Source organism: Salmo salar, chromosome 20 (assembly GCF_965601325.2).
Source record: "Salmo salar chromosome 20, fSalSal1, whole genome shotgun sequence".
Classification (NCBI taxonomy): Eukaryota; Metazoa; Chordata; class Actinopteri; order Salmoniformes; family Salmonidae; genus Salmo; species Salmo salar.
The window spans coordinates 92,022,484-92,045,090 of NC_138310.1; positions in this window are offsets into that span (position 1 = coordinate 92,022,484).

Consider the following 22,607-nt stretch of genomic DNA (forward strand, 5'->3'; position numbering starts at 1 on the left):
TGTGTAGAGGACTGTGCTGTGTGTAGAGGACTGTGCTGTGTGTAGAGGACTGTGCTGTGTGTAGAGGACTGTGTGTAGAGGACTGTGTGTAGAGTGCTGTGCTGTGTGTAGAGGGCTGTGTGTAGAGTGCTGTGTGTAGAGGACTGTGCTGTGTGTAGAGGGCTGTGCTGTGTGTAGAGGGCTGTGTGTAGAGTGCTGTGCTGTGTGTAGAGGGCTGTGCTGTGTGTAGAGTGCTGTGCTGTGTGTAGAGTGCTGTGCTGTGTGTAGAGGGCTGTGCTGTGTGTAGAGGGCTGTGCTGTGTGTAGAGTGCTGTGCTGTGTGTAGAGGGCTGTGCTGTGTGTAGAGGGCTGTGCTGTGTGTAGAGGGCTGTGCTGTGTGTAGAGGGCTGTGCTGTGTGTAGAGGGCTGTGCTGTGTGTAGAGGGCTGTGCTGTGTGTAGAGGGCTGTGCTGTGTGTAGAGGACTGTGCTGTGTGTAGAGGGCTGTGCTGTGTGTAGAGGGCTGTGCTGTGTGTAGAGGGCTGTGCTGTGTGTAGAGGGCTGTGCGTAGAGGACTGTGCGTAGAGGACTGTGCGTAGAGGACTGTGTAGAGGACTGTGCTGTGTGTAGAGGACTGTGCTGTGTGTAGAGGACTGTGCTGTGTGTAGAGGACTGTGTGTAGAGTGCTGTGCTGTGTGTAGAGGACTGTGCTGTGTGTAGAGGGCTGTGCTGTGTGTAGAGGGCTGTGCTGTGTGTAGAGGGCTGTCTCTGTCATTTTGATGTTGGGTTTCCAGATACGAAGGGACTTGTTTTCCTCAGTATTAGTTATATTTAGCTGTTTACAGAGCCTTCAGAAAGTATTCATACCCCTTCACTTATTCCACATTTAGTTGGGTTACAGCCTGATTTTTCTTTCTCACCCATCTGCACAAAATAGCACTTCATTATAATGTGAAAATATGGTTTTAGAAATGTTTGCAGATTTATTAAAAATGAAATACATAAATATCTCATTTACATAAGTATTCACACCCCTGAGTTAAATTCACCATTGGCAGTGATTACAGCTGTGAGTCTTTCTGGGTAAATCTCTAAGAGCTTTCCACTCATGGATTGTGCAGCATTTGCCCGTTATTCTTTTCTAAATTCTTCAAGATCTGTTAAGTTGGTTGTTGATCATCGTTAGAAAACCATTTTCAGGTCTCGCCATAGATGTTCAAGTAGATTTAAGTCAAAACTGTAACTCGGCCACTCAGGAACATTCATTGTCTTCTTGGTAAATAACTCCGGTGTAGATTTGGCCTTGTGTTGTAGGTTATTGTCCTGCTGAAAGGTGAATTAATCTCCCAGTGTCTGGTGGAAAGCAGACTGAACCAGGTTTTCCTTTAAGATTTTATTTGTGCTTATCTCCGTTCCGTTTCTTTTTTATCCTGAAAATCTCCCCGGTCCTTAACGATTACAAGCATACCCATAACATGATGCAGCCACCACTATTAAAATATGGAGAGTGGTACTCAGTAATGTGTTGCATTGGATTTGTGCCAAACATAACACTTTGTATTCTTTGCCACATTTTTTGAAGTATTACTTTAGTGCCTTGTTGGAAACAGGATGCATGTTTTGGAATATTTTATTTATGTACAGGCTTCCTTCTTTTCACTCTGTCATTTAGGTTAGTATTGTGGAGTAACTACAATGTTGTTGATTCATCCTCAGTTTTCTCCCATCAAAACAATTAAACTCTGTAACTGTTTTAAAGTCACCATTGGCCTCGTACATTACAGCCTTATTCTAAAATGTATTTCATAGTTTTTCCCCCCCTCATCAATCTACACACAATACCCCATAATGACATCACAATAACCCATAATGACATCACAATACCCCATAATGACATCACAATACCCCATAATGACATCACAATACCCCATAATGACATCACAATACCCCATAATGACATCACAATACCCCATAATGACATCACAATACCCCATAATGACAAAGTGAAAACAGGTTTTTAGAATTGAAATATGACATTTACATTAGTATTCAGTACTTTGTTGAAGCACCTTTGGAAGTGATTACAGCCTCGAGTCTTCTCGGGTATGACGCTAAAAGCTTGGCACACCTGTGTCATGATTTGGCCCTTTCTGGGGGTCGATCGTGGTATCCCCCCCCCCTCACTCTCTCCTACACCCAGGTTTTAGTATCTCCGGTCATAAATTCCTGGTGGAGACTCTCTCCCCCTGGTCATGCAGAAAGGGAGGGAGAGAGCACAGAGAGAGAACAAAAGACTTCCCTTGGCTGAACTCCTAAGTCCCCAAAATGGGAGAATTAAACAATATTGCTACTTTTGAGAATAGTCTGTGGACACTTAAGGGACAGTCATGACGAATGTGTTTCATTTGGTGATCTCACAAAGGACAGGAAACACAACATAACTGTATCTCTTAAAGTGTACATTTCCCAGCTGTCAGGTTTACATCTAAATACTGTGAAACGTATGTGATTAAACATGAAACTATTTGTGAAAAGATGTAATGTGATTATTAACCTTCTAAATGAGAGTATGGATTTTTCATATAAAGATGAACTAGTCAGTGGCCACACCCCCGTGAGCCCAGACATCACATAGAACCGCCCTTTTCTATTGTTATGTATAAAAGCCACTGCTGATCAAATTCACACATCAGACTAAACAAACCCCAACGTGAGCTGAAGGGTGTAAATAGTTGAATTTCTAAGACCAAAACTTGCCGGGTGACGCTGGTGTGTGAAGTGGTTTAAACTACAACTCTACCAAAGGACAAGACTATTCCACGTGGAGCATTGGCTACCCGGCTGAAAATTGTTACACTCTGAGACTATCGATCCCTACAGAATAAGAGCAAATCTTAGACACTAATTACTAGTCTGCAGCTAGAAATTGAGTAAACCGAGGACGAGAATACAGACAACCGCCGAAACATCTATGCTATGAGAACATTTCTGAATGGTACTCTGAAGTATCCATTTTAACCACTAAAGACTTTGCGACTTCAATGAAAGTTAACCAGAGAGACTTTGTCGACTTTCTCCAGCAGACGGATTCCAACAGAGAAGACGACAACGACACGCGGGTGTAAATTCAAATTGCAATTCCTTTTTGAATGAGCGACCGTTCATGGCAAAGGATTAGCATTTCAATTAATATAATTATAGACTGTGTGTAATGAATCCATTTTGTCATTCCCGCTCTTTCTCAGTCCCCACCCCTTTCCTTTTGTCTATCAAGCCGTCATATCGGCTTAGCCCACTAGGGACTCTTTCCTATCATTTTTTTATAACCAATATCTACTGTTTATGTATTTCTGTGATTATTTAGTTAGTTAGTAAATAAATAATTAAGCCAATTTGTATGTTGCTGATTCATTACGGGAACTAGGGTTCGTGCAGATAACCAAGAATTTTACGACATTCAGAGGATACTGATGGAAGGTAATAATTATAATTAATTAATAGCAGAATAATTGATCAGATATTAAAATATCTGAAGAGTTATATTCGGAAAATTATGACTCTGTAAACCAACATTTTCCTTGGTGCCCCGTCTTCCTAGTTAATTACATTTACATGATTAGTTTAATCATGTAATAAAAATGACAGAGAATTGATAAAATAGGTCTTCACATTTAATGATAAGTCAGAGACACGACACCTGTATTTGGGGGGTTTCTCCCATTCTTCTCTGCAGATATTCTCAAGCTCTGTCAGGTTGGATGGGGAGCGTTGCTGAACAGCTATTTTTAGGTCGCTCCAGAGATGTTAGATTGGGTTCAAGTCCGGGCTCTGGCTGGGCCACTCAAGGACATTCAGAGACTTGTCCCGAAGCCACTCCTGGGTTGTCTTGGCTGTGTGCTTAGAGTCGTCCTATTGGAAGGTGAACCTTCGTCTGAGGTCCTGAGCACTCTGGAGCAGGTTTTCATCAAGGATCTCTCTGTACTTTGCTCTGTTCATCTTTCCCTCAATCCTGACTATTCTCCCAGTCCCTGCCTCTGAAAAACATCCCCACAGCATGATGTTGCCACCACCGCGATTCACCGTAGGGATTGTACCAGGTTTCCTCCAGATGTGACGCTTGGCATTCTGGCCAAAGAGTTCGATCTTGGTTTCATCAGACCAGAAAATCTTGTTTCTGATGGTCTCAGAGTCTTTAGGTGCCTTTTGGCAAACTCCAAGCAGGCTGTCATGTGCCTTTTACTGAGGAGTGGCTTCCATCTGACCACTCTACCTTGAAGGCCTGATTGGTGGAGTGCTGCAGAGATGGTTGTCCTTCTGGAAGGTTCTCCCATTTCCACAGAGGAATTCTGGCGCTCTGTCAGAGTGACCAGCAGGTTCTTGGTCACCTCCCTGACCAAGGCCCTTCTCCCCCAATTGCTCAGTTTGGCCGGGCGGCCAGCTCTAGGAAGAGTCTTGGTGGTTCCAAACTTCTTCCATTTAAGAATGATGGAGGCCATTGTGTGCTTAGGGACCTTCAATGCTGCTAAAAAACAAAATGGTACCCTTCCCCAGATCACTGCCAAAGGTGCTTCAACAACATACTGATTAAAGTGTCTGAGTACTTATGTAAATGTGATATTTCAGTTAAATTTGCAAACATTTCTAAAAACCTGTTTTTACTTTGTCATTATGGGCTATTGTGATGTCATTATGGGCTATTGTGATGTCATTATGGGCTATTGTGATGTCATTATGGGGTATTGTGATGTCATTATGGGGTATTGTGTGTAGAGTGATTGAGGGAAAACATTTATGTAATCCATTTTATAATAAGGCTGTAACGTAACAAAAAGTGGTAAAAGGGAAGGGGTCTGAAATACTTTCAGAATGCACTGTATTTAGGCTTGCCATAACAACGGGGTTGAATACTTATTGACTCAATACATTTCAGCTTTTTATATTTTATTAATTTGAAATAATTTCAAAAAACGTAATTTCACTTTGACATTATGGGATATTGTGTTAAGGCCTGTGACAAAACATCTCAATATAATCCATTTTAAATTCAGGCTGTTTACACAACAAAAATGTGGAAAAAGTCAAGGGGTGTGAATACTTTCTGAAGGCTCTGTATCAGAGTACCTCATTGCAGTTCTGCTACAAACACATGCATAGTGCTACAGAATGTTAAATGTCTTTCTCAAGAGCTCTTTGTCACTTCAAGGTATTAACTTGTTCTCAGAAATTATATAAAAATGTGTTGATACAGGTTGTAGTCATTGTCTGTTGTCCCCTGTGGTGTGGAGAATTGCCCCTGTGTGTGTGTGCGGGTGTAAAGTACTTCAGTAAAAATACTTTAAAGTACTACTTAAGTAGTTTTTTGGGGGTATCTGTACTTTACTATTTATATTTTTGACTTACTTTTACTTCACTACATTCCTAAATAAAATAATGTACTTTTTACTCCATACATTTTCCCTGACACCCAAAAGTACTCGTTACATTTTGAATGACTAGCAGGACAGGAAAATGGTCCAATTCACACACTTACTGTATCAAGAGAACATCCCTGGTCATCCCTACTGCCTCTGATCTGGAGGACTCACTAAACAGAGGACATCCCTGGTCATCCCTACTGCCTCTGATCTGGAGGACTCACTAAACACAAAATGCTTCGTTTGTAAAGATGTCTGAGTGTTGTGCTTTTTAGATGTCCATAAATAAAAATAAAAACAAGAAAATGGTGCAGTCTGGTTTGCTAAATATAATGAATTTGAAATGATTTATACTTTGATACTTAAGTATATTTTAGCAATTACATGTATTTTTGATACTTCAGTATATTTCAAACCAAATACTTTTAGACCTTTACTCAAGTAGTATTTTACTGGGTGACTTTCACTTTTACTTGAGTCATTTTCTGTGAAGGTATCTTTACTTTTACTACAGTATGAAAATTGGGTACTTTTTCCACCACTGTGTGTGTATATATCTGTCTGTCTGTCTCCCCCTGGAACACAAATCTGATAAGGGCAGATCAATATGAAAATATAAGAACTGATGTCTGTGTGTGTAGAGAGAAGACTGACTCCACTAATCATATTTACTCCACTTAGACAGAGCAGACTGACTCCACTAATCCTATTTACTCCACTTAGACAGAGCAGACTGACTCCACTAATCCTATTTACTCCACTTAGACAGAGCACACTGACTCCACTAATCATATTTACTCCACTTAGAGCAGACTGACTCCTCTAATCATATTTACTCCACTTAGAGCAGACTGACTCCTCTAATCATATTTACTCCACTTATACAGAGCAGACTGACTCCACTAAACATATTTACTCCACTTAGACAGAGCAGACTGACTCCTCTAATCATATTTACTCCACTTAGACAGAGCAGACTGACTCCACTAATCCTATTTACTCCACTTAGACAGAGCAGACTGACTCCACTAATCATATTTACTCCACTTAGACAGAGCAGACTGACTCCACTTAGAGCAGACTGACTCCTCTAATCATATTTACTCCACTTAGACAGAGCAGACTAACTCCACTAATCATATTTACTCCACTTAGACAGAGCAGACTGACTCCTCTAATCATATTTACTCCACTTAGACAGAGCAGACTGACTCCACTAATCCTATTTACTCCACTTAGACAGAGCAGACTGACTCCACTAATCATATTTACTCCACTTAGACAGAGCAGACTGACTCCTCTAATCATATTTACTCCACTTAGACAGAGCAGACTAACTCCACTAATCATATTTACTCCACTTAGACAGAGCAGACTAACTCCACTAATCATATTTACTCCACTTAGACAGAGCAGACTGACTCCTCTTATCATATTTACTCCACTTAGACAGAGCAGGCTAACTCCACTAATCCTATTTACTCCACTTAGACAGAGCAGACTGACTTCACTAATCATATTTACTCCACTTAGACAGAGCAAACCGACTCCACTAATCATATTTACTCCACTTAGACAGAGCAGACCGACTCCACTAATCATATTTACTCCACTTAGAGCAGACTGACTCCACTAATCATATTTACTCCACTTAGACAGAGCAGACTGACTCCACTAATCATATTTACTCCACTTAGACAGAGCAGACTGACTCCACTAATCATATTTATTCCACTTAGAGCAGACTGACTCCACTAATCATATTTACTCCACTTAGAGCAGACTGACTCCACTAATCATATTTACTCCACTTAGACAGAGCAGACTGACTCCACTAATCATATTTACTCCACTTAGAGCAGACTGACTCCACTAATCATATTTACTCCACTTAGACAGAGCAGACTGACTCCACTAATCATATTTATTCCACTTAGAGCAGACTGACTCCACTAATCATATTTACTCCACTTAGAGCAGACTGACTCCACTAAACATATTTACTCCACTTAGACAGAGCAGACCGACCCCACTAATCATATTTACTCCACTTAGACAGAGCAGACTGACTCCACTAATCATATTTACTCCACTTAGACAGAGCAGACTGACTCCACTAATCATATTTATTCCATTTAGACAGAGCAGACTGACTCCACTAATCATATTTACTCCACTTAGACAGAGCAGACTGACTCCACTAATCCTATTTATTCCATTTAGACAGAGCAGACTGACTCCACTAATCATATTTACTCCACTTAGACAGAGCAGACTGACTCCACTTATCATATTTACTCCATTTAGACAGAGCAGACTGACTCCACTAATCATATTTACTCCACTTAGAGCAGACTGACTCCACTAATCATATTTACTCCACTTAGAGCAGACTGACTCCACTAAACATATTTACTCCACTTAGACAGAGCAGACCGACCCCACTAATCATATTTACTCCACTTAGACAGAGCAGACTGACTCCACTAATTATATTTACTCCACTTAGACAGAGCAGACTGACTCCACTAATCATATTTATTCCATTTAGACAGAGCAGACTGACTCCACTAATCATATTTACTCCACTTAGACAGAGCAGACTGACTCCACTAATCATATTTACTCCACTTAGACAGAGCAGACTGACTCCACTAATCATATTTACTCCACTTAGAGCAGACTGACTCCACTAAACATATTTACTCCACTTAGACAGAGCAGACTGACTCCACTAATCATATTTACTCCACTTAGACAGAGCAGACTGACTCCACTAATCATATTTATTCCACTTAGAGCAGACTGACTCCACTAATCATATTTACTCCACTTAGAGCAGACTGACTCCACTAATCATATTTACTCCACTTAGAGCAGACTGACTCCACTAATCCTATTTACTCCACTTAGACAGAGCAGACTGACTCCACTAATCATATTTACTCCACTTAGACAGAGCAGACTGACTCCACTAATCATATTTACTCCACTTAGACAGAGCAGACTGACTCCACTAATCATATTTATTCCATTTAGACAGAGCAGACTGACTCCACTAATCATATTTACTCCACTTAGACAGAGCAGACTGACTCCACTAATCATATTTATTCCATTTAGACAGAGCAGACTGACTCCACTAATCATATTTACTCCACTTAGACAGAGCAGACTGACTCCACTAATCATATTTACTCCACTTAGACAGAGCAGACTGACTCCACTAATCATATTTACTCCACTTAGACAGAGCAGACTGACTCCACTAATCATATTTACTCCACTTAGACAGAGCAGACTGACTCCACTAATCATATTTACTCCACTTAGACAGAGCAGACTGACTGATGAACCTCCCAGGGTGGTGAAAGAGCCTGGTGATGAGATTGATGCTCCTTTCCAATAAATATCCAGGGTCTAATTCTGGTGACATGTTGATCGATGATTGGCTGCCGTTTGGCAAATAGAAATAATAATATCGCTCTTATCCATAATAATCTCATACCCGACGCATATTGTTTCATGCAGATTTTATTCGCATTAAAATCTGTGGTAAATTGGATGGAAACGTAACTTATCGACTTGATTAGTCCTTTATCAACTAATGAATAAAATCCAGGAGATATTGGTTTTCTCACAAATGGCAACATGCAGTATGCAGTTCTTTTACCCGACCTGTCCTAGTCTTTATGTGTGGTGATTTCCACCACAGAGGGGAGCTACAGTGTTGGTTAAAAAACAATCCATTTTGAAACCATTCAGGAGTTGGCAACAGTTCGTCCTATACCACCAGCAGAGTAAGATCCCCTCTGCTTAGGTAAGGGTCACCTGATCCTAGATCTGTGGTAAGGGTCACCTGATCCTAGATCTGTGGTAAGGGGTCACCTGATCCTAGATCTGTGGTAAGGGGTCACCTGATCCTAGATCTGTGGTAAGGGTCACCTGATCCTAGATCTGTGGTAAGGGGTCACCTGATCCTAGATCTGTGGTAAGGGTCACCTGATCCTAGATCTGTGGTAAGGGTCACCTGATCCTAGATCTGTGGTAAGGGTCACCTGATCCTAGATCTGTGGTAAGGGGTCACCTGATCCTAGATCTGTGGTAAGGGTCACCTGATCCTAGATCTGTGGTAAGGGTCACCTGATCCTAGATCTGTGGTAAGGGTCACCTGATCCTAGATCTGTGGTAAGGGTCACCTGATCCTAGATCTGTGGTAAGGGTCACCTGATCCTAGATCTGTGGTAAGGGTCATCCTAGATCTGTGGTAAGGGTCATCTGATCCTAGATCTGTGGTAAGGATCACCTGATCCTAGATCTGTGGTAAGGGTCACCTGATCCTACATCTGTGGTAAAGGTCACCTGATCCTAGATCTGTAAGGGCAATCTGCTACGTCAATAAAACATAATTTTTGTTTTGTTGATAGAAAATGTGTGAGGTTAATGTATGGACCTACAAGCCAGCTTTCGTTTCATTTCTATTATTAGTGTTGTCCTGCTCTGCTAAAATACATTCATCCTCAGCAAACCACAGTCACCATTTCCTGTCTCTGTCAGCAACAGAAGCAGTCATACTGTATACACCAACTTCACAAAGGTCATCAGTAAGGCCGAACCTTTCAAAACTTAACACCGCTCCGCTCCGCTCCGCTCCTCTCCTCTCCTCTCCGCTCCGCTCCTCTCCTCTCCTCTCCTCTCCTCTCCTCTCCGCTCCTCTCCTCTCCTCTCCTCTCCTCTCCGCTCCGCTCCGCTCCGCTCCTCTCCGCTCCGCTCCGCTCCGCTCCGCTCCTCTCCTCTCCGCTCCGCTCCGCTCCTCTCCTCTCCTCTCCGCTCCTCTCCTCTCCTCTCCTCTCCCTGTCGGTTGATCAGTGTCTGTCTGTCTGTCTGTCTGTCGAGAAGTCAATTCAACAGTGGCGTGTATTCATGGAAGCCAGGCTTCCCCCAAAACATTTACCAATAAAAAAAGAAAATAATTTCCGTCTTCGGTAACCTTTTCAGACATCTATCCAACATTTTAGCCCAACACATGATCAATTTCTGAAATCCTCAAGATGTTTCCTGATCACACACACAAAAAAATATATATATATTGATATCATATTTACTGGAGGCATGGCACACCCATTTGTGTACACTGAGTCAAAACAATTTTTTCAGTTTGCATTTGGTAGACTGGGACAGTAGGTTAGATAAACTACGACACCATTATTATAATTCGGTGTTGTGTGATTAGGAAACATCTGATGATTTCAGAAATGTGTTGGACCACTACAGTATGTTAGATTGGACCACTACAGTATGTTAGATTGGATGTCTGAAGAGGTTGCCGAAGATGGAAATGGTAAAAGTGTCCCAAATAACAGTACAGTAAATTTAACCTGTATTTAACTAGGCGAGTCAGTAAAGAACAAATTCTTATTTACAATGACGGTCTACCCACAGCCAAACCCGGATGACGCTGGGACAATTGTGCAACACCTTATGGGACTCCCAATCGCGGCCGGATGCGATACAGCTTGGATTTGAACCAGGGACTGTAGTGACGCCTCTTGCCTAACAGTACTACAAGAAACAATTAGCTGGACTTAGTACTACAGGGACCAGGTCCCTGCCTGACCTCAGTACAGGGGGTCCCTATTGTAAACTGGATATCTTTCCTCTATTGGAAAAGACTGTCCTCCTATAGCTACTCCATGCTGTCCTACTATAGCTACTCCATGCTGTCCTGTCCTATAGCTACTCCATGCTGTCCTGTCCTATAGCTACTCCATGATGTCCTGTCCTCCTATAGCTACTCCATGCTGTCCTGTCCTCCTATAGCTACTCCATGCTGTCCTCCTATAGCTACTCCATGATGTCCTGTCCTCCTATAGCTACTCCATGCTGTCCTGTCCTCCTATAGCTACTCCATGCTGTCCTACTATAGCTACTCCATGCTGTCCTGTCCTATAGTTACTCCATGCTGTCCTCCTATAGCTACTCCATGCTGTCCTGTCCTATAGCTACTCCATGCTGTCCTGTCCTATAGCTACTCCATGCTGTCCTCCTATAGCTACTCCATGCTGTCCTACTATAGCTACTCCATGCTGTCCTGTCCTACTATAGCTACTCCATGCTGTCCTGTCCTCCTATAGCTACTCCATGCTGTCCTACTATAGCTACTCCATGCTGTCCTGTCCTACTATAGCTACTCCATGCTGTCCTGTCCTATAGTTACTCCATGCTGTCCTCCTATAGCTACTCCATGCTGTCCTGTCCTATAGCTACTCCATGCTGTCCTGTCCTACTATAGCTACTCCATGCTGTCCTCCTATAGCTACTCCATGCTGTCCTGTCCTCCTATAGCTACTCCATGCTGTCCTGTCCTACTATAGCTACTCCATGCTGTCCTGTCCTACTATAGCTACTCCATGCTGTCCTACTATAGCTACTCCATGCTGTCCTGTCCTCCTATAGCTACTCCATGCTGTCCTCCTATAGCTACTCCATGCTGTCCTGTCCTACTATAGCTACTCCAAGCTGTCCTCCTATAGCTACTCCATGCTGTCCTGTCCTCCTATAGCTACTCCATGCTGTCCTACTATAGCTACTCCACGCTGTCCTGTCCTCCTATAGCTACTCCATGCTGTCCTGTCCTACTATAGCTACTCCATGCTGTCCTCCTATAGCTACTCCATGCTGTCCTGTCCTCCTATAGCTACTCCATGCTGTCCTACTATAGCTACTCCATGCTATCCTCCTATAGCTACTCCATGCTGTCCTACTATAGCTACTCCATGCTGTCCTGTCCTACTATAGCTACTCCATGCTATCCTCCTATTGCTACTCCATGCTGTCCTGTCCTCCTATTGCTACTCCATGCTGTCCTGTCCTCCTATAGCTACTCCATGCTGTCCTGTCCTACTATAGCTACTCCATGCTGTCCTGTCCTCCTATAGTTACTCCATGCTGTCCTACTATAGCTACTCCATGCTGTCCTGTCCTACTATAGCTACTCCATGCTGTCCTGTCCTACTATAGCTACTCCATGCTGTCCTGTCCTCCTATAGCTACTCCATGCTGTCCTGTCCTCCTATAGCTACTCCATGCTGTCCTGTCCTACTATAGCTACTCCATGCTGTCCTGTCCTCCTATAGTTACTCCATGCTGTCCTACTATAGCTACTCCATGCTGTCCTGTCCTACTATAGCTACTCCATGCTGTCCTGTCCTACTATAGCTACTCCATGCTGTCCTGTCCTCCTATAGTTACTCCATGCTGTCCTGTCCTCCTATAGCTACTCCATGCTGTCCTGTCCTACTATAGCTACTCCATGATTTCCTGTCCTCCTATAGCTACTCCATGCTGTCCTACTATAGCTACTCCATGCTGTCCTGTCCTACTATAGCTACTCCATGCTGTCCTGTCCTACTATAGCTACTCCATGCTGTTCTGTCCTCCTATAGTTACTCCATGCTGTCCTGTCCTCCTATAGCTACTCCATGCTGTCCTGTCCTACTATAGCTACTCCATGCTGTCCTACTATAGCTACTCCATGATGTCCTGTCCTCCTATAGCTACTCCATGCTGTCCTACTATAGCTACTCCATGCTGTCCTACTATAGCTACTCCATGCTGTCCTCCTATAGCTACTCCATGCTGTCCTCCTATAGCTACTCCATGCTGTCCTGTCCTACTATAGCTACTCCATGCTGTCCTGTCCTACTATAGCTACTCCATGCTGTCCTCCTATAGCTACTCCATGCTGTCCTGTCCTACTATAGCTACTCCATGCTGTCCTGTCCTACTATAGCTACTCCATGCTGTCCTCCTATAACTACTCCATGCTGTCCTCCTATAACTACTCCATGCTGTCCTCCTATAACTACTCCATGATGTCCTGTCCTCCTATAGCTACTCCATGCTGTCCTGTCCTATAGCTACTCCATGCTGTCCTACTATAGCTACTCCATGCTGTCCTACTATAGCTACTCCATGCTGTCCTGTCCTCCTATAGCTACTCCATGCTGTCCTGTCCTATAGCTACTCCATGCTGTCCTCCTATAGCTACTCCATGATGTCCTGTCCTCCTATAGTTACTCCATGCTGTCCTCCTATAGCTACTCCATGCTGTCCTGTCCTACTATAGCTACTCCATGCTGTCCTCCTATAGCTACTCCATGCTGTCCTGTCCTCCTATAGCTACTCCATGCTGTCCTGTCCTACTATAGCTACTCCATGCTGTCCTCCTATAGCTACTCCATGCTGTCCTGTCCTACTATAGCTACTCCAAGCTATCCTCCTATAGCTACTCCATGCTGTCCTGTCCTCCTATAGCTACTCCATGCTGTCCTACTATAGCTACTCCATGCTGTCCTGTCCTCCTATAGCTACTCCACGCTGTCCTGTCCTCCTATAGCTACTCCATGCTGTCCTGTCCTACTATAGCTACTCCATGCTGTCCTCCTATAGCTACTCCATGCTGTCCTGTCCTCCTATAGCTACTCCATGCTGTCCTGTCCTACTATAGCTACTCCATGCTGTCCTCCTATAGCTACTCCATGCTGTCCTGTCCTACTATAGCTACTCCAAGCTATCCTCCTATAGCTACTCCATGCTGTCCTGTCCTCCTATAGCTACTCCATGCTGTCCTACTATAGCTACTCCACGCTGTCCTGTCCTCCTATAGCTACTCCATGCTGTCCTGTCCTACTATAGCTACTCCATGCTGTCCTCCTATAGCTACTCCATGCTGTCCTGTCCTCCTATAGCTACTCCATGCTGTCCTACTATAGCTACTCCATGCTATCCTCCTATAGCTACTCCATGCTGTCCTACTATAGCTACTCCATGCTGTCCTGTCCTCCTATAGCTACTCCATGCTGTCCTGTCCTCCTATTGCTACTCCATGCTGTCCTGTCCTCCTATAGTTACTCCATGCTGTCCTATCCTCCTATAGCTACTCCATGCTGTCCTGTCCTACTATAGCTACTCCATGATGTCCTGTCCTCCTATAGTTACTCCATGCTGTCCTACTATAGCTACTCCATGCTGTCCTGTCCTACTATAGCTACTCCATGCTGTCCTGTCCTACTATAGCTACTCCATGCTGTCCTGTCCTCCTATAGTTACTCCATGCTGTCCTGTCCTCCTATAGCTACTCCATGCTGTCCTGTCCTACTATAGCTACTCCATGATTTCCTGTCCTCCTATAGTTACTCCATGCTGTCCTACTATAGCTACTCCATGCTGTCCTGTCCTACTATAGCTACTCCATGCTGTCCTGTCCTACTATAGCTACTCCATGCTGTTCTGTCCTCCTATAGTTACTCCATGCTGTCCTGTCCTCCTATAGCTACTCCATGCTGTCCTGTCCTACTATAGCTACTCCATGCTGTCCTACTATAGCTACTCCATGATGTCCTGTCCTCCTATAGCTACTCCATGCTGTCCTACTATAGCTACTCCATGCTGTCCTACTATAGCTACTCCATGCTGTCCTCCTATAGCTACTCCATGCTGTCCTCCTATAGCTACTCCATGCTGTCCTGTCCTACTATAGCTACTCCATGCTGTCCTGTCCTACTATAGCTACTCCATGCTGTCCTCCTATAGCTACTCCATGCTGTCCTCCTATAACTACTCCATGCTGTCCTCCTATAACTACTCCATGCTGTCCTCCTATAACTACTCCATGCTGTCCTACTATAGCTACTCCATGCTGTCTTGTCCTCCTATAGTTACTCCATGCTGTCCTGTCCTCCTATAGCTACTCCATGCTGTCCTACTATAGCTACTCCATGCTGTCCTGTCCTACTATAGCTACTCCATGCTGTCCTGTCCTACTATAGCTACTCCATGCTGTCCTGTCCTCCTATAGCTACTCCATGCTGTCCTACTATAGCTACTCCATGCTGTCCTGTCCTACTATAGCTACTCCACGCTGTCCTGTCCTCCTATAGCTACTCCATGCAGTCCTACTATAGCTACTCCATGCTGTCCTGTCCTCCTATAGCTACTCCATGCTGTCCTACTATAGCTACTCCATGCTGTCCTGTCCTCCTATAGCTACTCCATGCTGTCCTACTATAGCTACTCCATGCTGTCCTGTCCTACTATAGCTACTCCATGCTGTCCTGTCCTCCTATAGCTACTCCATGCTGTCCTGTCCTCCTATAGTTACTCCATGCTGTCCTGTCCTCCTATAGCTACTCCATGCTGTCCTGTCCTCCTATAGCTACTCCATGCTGTCCTACTATAGCTACTCCATGCTGTCCTGTCCTACTATAGCTACTCCATGCTGTCCTGTCCTACTATAGCTACTCCATGCTGTCCTACTATAGCTACTCCATGCTGTCCTACTATAGCTACTTCATGCTTTCCTACAATAGCTACTCCATGCTGTCCTGTCCTACTATAGCTACTCCATGCTGTCCTGTCCTACTATAGCTACTCCATGCTGTCCTGTCCTCCTATAGCTACTCCATGCTGTCCTACTATAGCTACTCCATGCTGTCCTGTCCTACTATAGCTACTCCACGCTGTCCTGTCCTCCTATAGCTACTCCATGCTGTCCTACTATAGCTACTCCATACTGTCCCACTATAGCTACTCCATGCTGTCCTACTATAGCTACTCCATGCTGTCCTGTCCTCCTATAGCTACTACATGCTGTCCTACTATAGCTACTCCATGCTGTCCTGTCCTCCTATAGCTACTCCATGCTGTCCTACTATAGCTACTCCATGCTGTCCTGTCCTACTATAGCTACTCCACGCTGTCCTGTCCTCCTATAGCTACTCCACGCTGTTCTGTCCTCCTATAGCTACTCCACGCTGTCCTGTTCTACTATAGCTACTCCATGCTGTCCAACTATAGCTACTCCATGCTGTCCTGTCCTGATATAGCTACTCCATGCTGTCCTACTATAGCTACTCCATGCTGTCCTACTATAGCTACTCCATGCTGTCCTACTATAGCTACTCCATGCTGTCCTGTCCTACTATAGCTACTCCATGCTGTCCTCCTATAGCTACTCCATGCTGTCCTGTCCTGATATAGCTACTCCATGCTGTCCTACTATAGCTACTCCATGCTATCCTCCTATAGCTACTCCATGCTGTCCTGTCCTCCTATAGTTACTCCATGCTGTCCTCCTATAGCTACTCCATGATGTCCTGTCCTCCTATAGTTACTCCATGCTGTCCTCCTATAGCTACTCCATGCTGTCCTGTCCTCCTATAGCTACTCCATGCTGTCCTGTCCTACTATAGCTACTCCATGCTGTCCTGTCCTCCTATAGCTACTCCATGCTGTCCTGTCCTCCTATAGCTACTCCATGCTGTCCTGTCCTACTATAGCTACTCCATGCTGTCCTACTATAGCTACTCCATGCTGTCCTGTCCTCCTATAGCTACTCCATGCTGTCCTGTCCTCCTATAGCTACTCCATGCTGTCCTGTCCTACTATAGCTACTCCATGCTATCCTCCTATAACTACTCCATGCTGTCCTGTCCTCCTATAGCTACTCCATGCTGTCCTGTCCTCCTATAGCTACTCCATGCTGTCCTGTCCTACTATAGCTACTCCATGCTGTCCTACTATAGCTACTCCATGCTGTCCTACTATAGCTACTCCATGCTGTCCTGTCCTACTATAGCTACTCCATGCTGTCCTGTCCTCCTATAGCTACTCCATGCTGTCCTCCTATAGCTACTCCATGCTGTCCTGTCCTCCTATAACTACTCCATGCAGTCCTGTCCTACTATAGCTACTCCATGCTGTCCTACTATAGCTACTCCATGCTGTCCTGTCCTACTATAGCTACTCCATGCTGTCCTGTCCTACTATAGCTACTCCATGCTTTCCTACTATAGCTACTCCATGCTGTCCTGTCCTACTATAGCTACTCCATGCTGTCCTGTCCTACTATAGCTACTCCATGCTGTCCTACGATAGCTACTCCATGCTGTCCTGTCCTACTATAGCTACTCCATGCTGTCCTGTCCTCCTATAGCTACTCCATGCTGTCCTGTCCTCCTATAGCTACTCCACGCTGTCCTGTCCTCCTATAGCTACTCCATGCTGTCCTACTATAGCTACTCCATGCTGTCCTCCTATAGCTACTCCATGCTGTCCTACTATAGCTACTCCATGCTGTCCTACTATAGCTACTCCATGCTGTCCTACTGTAGCTACTCCATGCTGTCCTGTCCTACTATAGCTACTCCATGCTGTCCTGTCCTACTATAGCTACTCCATGCTGTCCTACTATAGCTACTCAATGCTGTCCTACTATAGCTACTCCATGCTGTCCTGTCCTACTATAGCTACTCCATGCTTTCCTACTATAGCTACTCCATGCTTTCCTACTATAGCTACTCCATGCTGTCCTGTCCTACTATAGCTACTCCATGCTGTCCTGTCCTACTATAGCTACTCCATGCTGTCCTGTCCTACTATAGCTATTCCACGCTGTCCTGTCCTCCTATAGCTACTCCATGCTGTCCTACTATAGCTACTCCATGCTGTCCTGTCCTTCTATAGCTACTCCATGCTCTCCTACTATAGCTACTCCATGCTGTCCTGTCCTACTATAGCTACTCCATGCTGTCCTGTCCAACTATAGCTACTCCACGCTGTCCTGTCCTCCTATAGCTACTCCATGCTGTCCTACTATAGCTACTCCATGCTGTCCTACTATAGCTACTCCATGCTGTCCTACTATAGCTACTCCATGCTGTCCTGTCCTACTATAGCTACTCCATGCTGTCCTCCTATAGCTACTCCATGCTGTCCTACTATAGCTACTCCATGCTGTCCTCCAATAGCTACTCCATGCTTTCCTACTATAGCTACTCCACGCTGTCCTGTCCTACTATAGCTACTCCACGCTGTCCTGTCCTACTAAAGCTACTCCATGCTGTCCTGTCCTCCTATAGCTACTCCATGCTGTCCTGTCCTACTATAGCTACTCCATGCTGTCCTACTATAGCTACTCCATGCTGTCCTACTATAGCTACTCCATGCTGTCCTCCTATAGCTACTCCATGCTGTCCTGTCCTACTATAGCTACTCCATGCTGTCCTCTTATAGCTACTCCATTCTGTCCTGTCCTACTATAGCTACTCCATGCTGTCCTGTCCTACTATAGTTACTCCATGCTGTCCTACTATAGCTACTCCATGCTGTCCTACTATAGCTACTCCATGCTGTCCTCCTATAGCTACTCCATGCTGTCCTGTCCTACTATAGCTACTCCATGCTGTCCTGTCCTACTATAGCTACTCCATGCTGTCCTACTATAGCTACTCCATGCTGTCCTGTCCTTCTATAGCTACTCCATGCTGTCCTACTATAGCTACTCCACGCTGTCCTACTATAGCTACTCCATGCTGTCCTCCTATAGCTACTCCACGCTGTCCTGTCCTCCTATAGCTACTCCATGCTGTCCTGTCCTATAGCTACTCCATGCTGTCCTGTCCTACTATAGCTACTCCATGCTGTCCTACTATAGCTACTCTATGCTGTCCTGTCCTACTATAGCTACTCCATGCTGTCCTACTATAGCTACTCCATGCTGTCCTACTATAGCTACTCCATGCTGTCCTACTATAGCTACTCCATGCTGTCCTGTCCTACTATAGCTACTCCATGCTGTCCTCCTATAGCTACTCCATGCTGTCCTGTCCTATAGCTACTCCATGCCGTCCTGTCCTCTTATAGCTACTCCATGCTGTCCTACTATAGCTACTCCATGCTGTCCTACTATATCTACTCCATGCTGTCCAACTATAGCTACTCCATGCTGTCCTACTATAGCTACTCCATGCTGTCCTTCTATAGCTACTCCATGCTGTCCTGTCCTACTATAGCTACTCCATGCTGTCCTACTTTAGCTACTCCATGCTGTGCTACTATAGCTACTCCATGCTGTCCTATCCTACTATAGCTACTCCATGCTGTCCTGTCCTACTATAGCTACTCCTTGCTGTCCTGTCCTCCTATAGCTACTCCATGCTGTCCTACTATAGCTACTCCATGCTGTCCCACTATAGCTACTCCATGGTGTCCTGTCCTACTATAGATACTCCATGCTGTCCTGTCCTCCTATAGCTACTCCATGCTTTCCTACAATAGCTACTCCATGCTGTCCTGTCCTATAGCTACTCCATGCTGTCCTGTCCTCTTATAGCTACTCCATGCTGTCCTGTCCTACTATAGCTACTCCATGCTGTCCTACTATAGCTACTCCATGCTGTCCTGTCCTACTATAGCTACTCCACGCTGTCCTGTCCTACTATAGCTACTCCATGCTGTCCTGTCCTCCTATAACTACTCCATGTTGTCCTGTCCTACTATAGCTACTCCATGCTGTCCTCCTGTAGCTACTCCATGCTGTCCTCCTATAGCTACACCATGCTGTCCTGTCCTACTATAGCTACTCCATGCTGTCCTGTCCTCCTATAGCTACTCCATACTGTCCTCTTATAGCTACTCCATGCTGTCCTGTCCTATAGCTACTCCATGCTGTCCTGTCCTACTATAGCTACTCCATGCTGTCCTCTTATAGCTACTCCATGCTGTCCTGTCCTATAGCTACTCCATGCTGTCCTACTATAGCTACTCCATGCTGTCCTGTCCTCCTATAGCTACTCCATACTGTCCTCTTATAGCTACTCCATGCTGTCCTGTCCTATAGCTACTCCATGCTGTCCTGTCCTACTATAGCTACTCCATGCTGTCCTGTCCTACTATAGTTACTCCATGCTGTCCTGTCCTATAGCTACTCCATGCTATCCTGTCCTATAGCTACTCCATGCTGTCCTCCTATAGCTACTCCATGCTGTCCTGTCCTATAGCTACTCCATGCTGTCCTGTCCTCCTATAGCTACTCCATGCTGTCCTCTTATAGCTACTCCATGCTGTCCTGTCCTATAGCTACTCCATGCTGTCCTGTCCTCCTATAGCTACTCCATGCTGTCCTACTGTAGCTACTCCATGCTGTCCTACTATAGCTACTCCATGCTGTCCTACTATAGCTACTCCATGCTGTCCTCTTATAGCTACTCCATGCTGTACACCTGGCGACCGTATCAGCGTGCACTGCGCCCGGCCTGCCACAGGAGTCGCTAGTGCGCGATGGGACAAGGACATCCCTGTTGGCCAATCCCTCCCTTAACCCAGACGACGCTGAGACAATTGTGCTCCTCCCCATGGGTCTCCTGGTCGCGACCGGCTGCTACAGAGCCTGGACTCGAACCAGGATCTCTAGTGGCACAGCGATGCAGTGCCTTAGACCAATGCGCCACTCGAGAGGCCCGACCAACTCTTTCTGAATTCACCCTGAAGAGAATGGATGGAAGGTTGTTTGTCTTATTTCCCCTTTTTCTAACCCATTTCTCCAAAACCACCAACAAAACATGTTTATACGTCCTGTTGACTAAATATACTTCCTGTTATTATGGTCCATGCCCCCACGCCTCCCTGTCTGTGTCTCAAATGGCATGACATTCCCTATGTAGTGCACTACCCATAGTGCTCCGGTGAAATGAGAGTAGTGCACTACGGGGACACAGTCCCGATGGCCTGACCACAGGAAGTGTGCTTTAACAGCAGGAAGTGGTGTTGAGATGGAGACACAGACAGGCTGTTGAGGAGAAGAGATTGGTTCTGGGGTCTTTTTTTTATTTGGGTCTAAAGCAGCTGTGTCTTTGGAAAGTCTATAACTGGTTTATAACCTCTGTCACCCTCACCTTCACACCTGACCAACAGAGGCCACGCCTCTATCCCACTAACCCCTCATAGCCCCCAATGTCCTCTCTGTCTGTCTGCTGTAGACCCCTCCTCATAATCTCATGAGTCTCTCTTTCTCCCTCTCTCACACACAAATAAAGTCTCACTTCCCTCTATTTCTACTGAGAGACAGGGTTCTGGTGTTGTCGCTGGTGTAAATCGCTATATGCAGTCGTTTCGGAGAGTATTCAGACCCATTGACTTCTTTCATATTTCGTTACGTTACAGCCTTATTCTAAAATGGATTTAAAATAAAAAATCATCCTCAGCAATCTACACACAACACCCAATAATGACAAAGTGAAAAATGTATAATTTTAAAAAAACAACAGAAAAAATGTACATTATTATTCAGACCCTTTGCTATGAGACTCTAAATTGAGCTCAGGTGCATCCTGTTTCCATTGATCATCCTTGATGTTTCTACAACTTGATTGGAGTCCACCTGTGGTAAATTCAATTGATTGGACATGATTTGGAAAGGCACACACCTGTCTATATAAAGTCCCAAAAACCAAGCCATGAGGTCGAAGGAATTGTCCCTAGAGCTCCGAGACAGGATTGTGTTGAGGCACAGATCTGGGGAAAGGTACCAAAACATTTATGCAGCATTGAAGGTCGCCAAGAACACAGTGGCCTCCATCATTATTAATTGGAAGAAGTTTGGAACAACCAAGACTCTTCCTAGAGCTGGCTGCCTGGCCAAACTGAGCAATCGGGGGAGAAGGGCCTTGGTCAGGGAGGTGACTAAGAACCTGATGGTCACTCTGACAGAGCTCCAAAGTTCCTCTGTGGAGGTAGGAGAACCTTCCAGAAGGACAACCATCCCTGCAGCACTCCACCAATCAGGCCTTTATGGTAGAGTGGCCAGACGGAAGCCACTCCTCAGTAAAAGGCACATGACAGCCCGCTTGGAGTTTCCCAAAAGGCACCTAAAGGACTAAACCAGATTCTCTGGTCTGATGAAACCAAGATTGAACTTTTTGGCCTGAATGCCAAGCGTCACATCTGGAGGAAACCTGGCACAATCCCTACAGTGAAGCATGGTGGTGGCAGCATCATGCTGTGGGCATGTTTTTCAGCGGCAGGTACTGGGAGACTAGTCAGGATCGAAGGAAAGATAAACTGAGCAAAGTACAGTGAGATCCTTGATGAAAACCTGCTCCAGAGCGCTCAGGACATCAGACTGGGGCGAAGGTTCACCTTCCAACAGGACAACAACCCTAAGCACACAGCCAAGACAATGCATTTTCTTAATTCAAAGACTCAATCATGGACACTCTTATTGACAGTTGTGGCTGCTTCGCGTGATATATTGTTCTCTCTACCTTCTTGCCCTTTGTGCCATTGTCTGTGCCCAGTAATGTTTGTACCGTGTTTTGTGCTGCTACCGTGTTGTGCTGCTGCCATGTTGTTGTTGTGTTGCTACTATTCTGTGTTTTC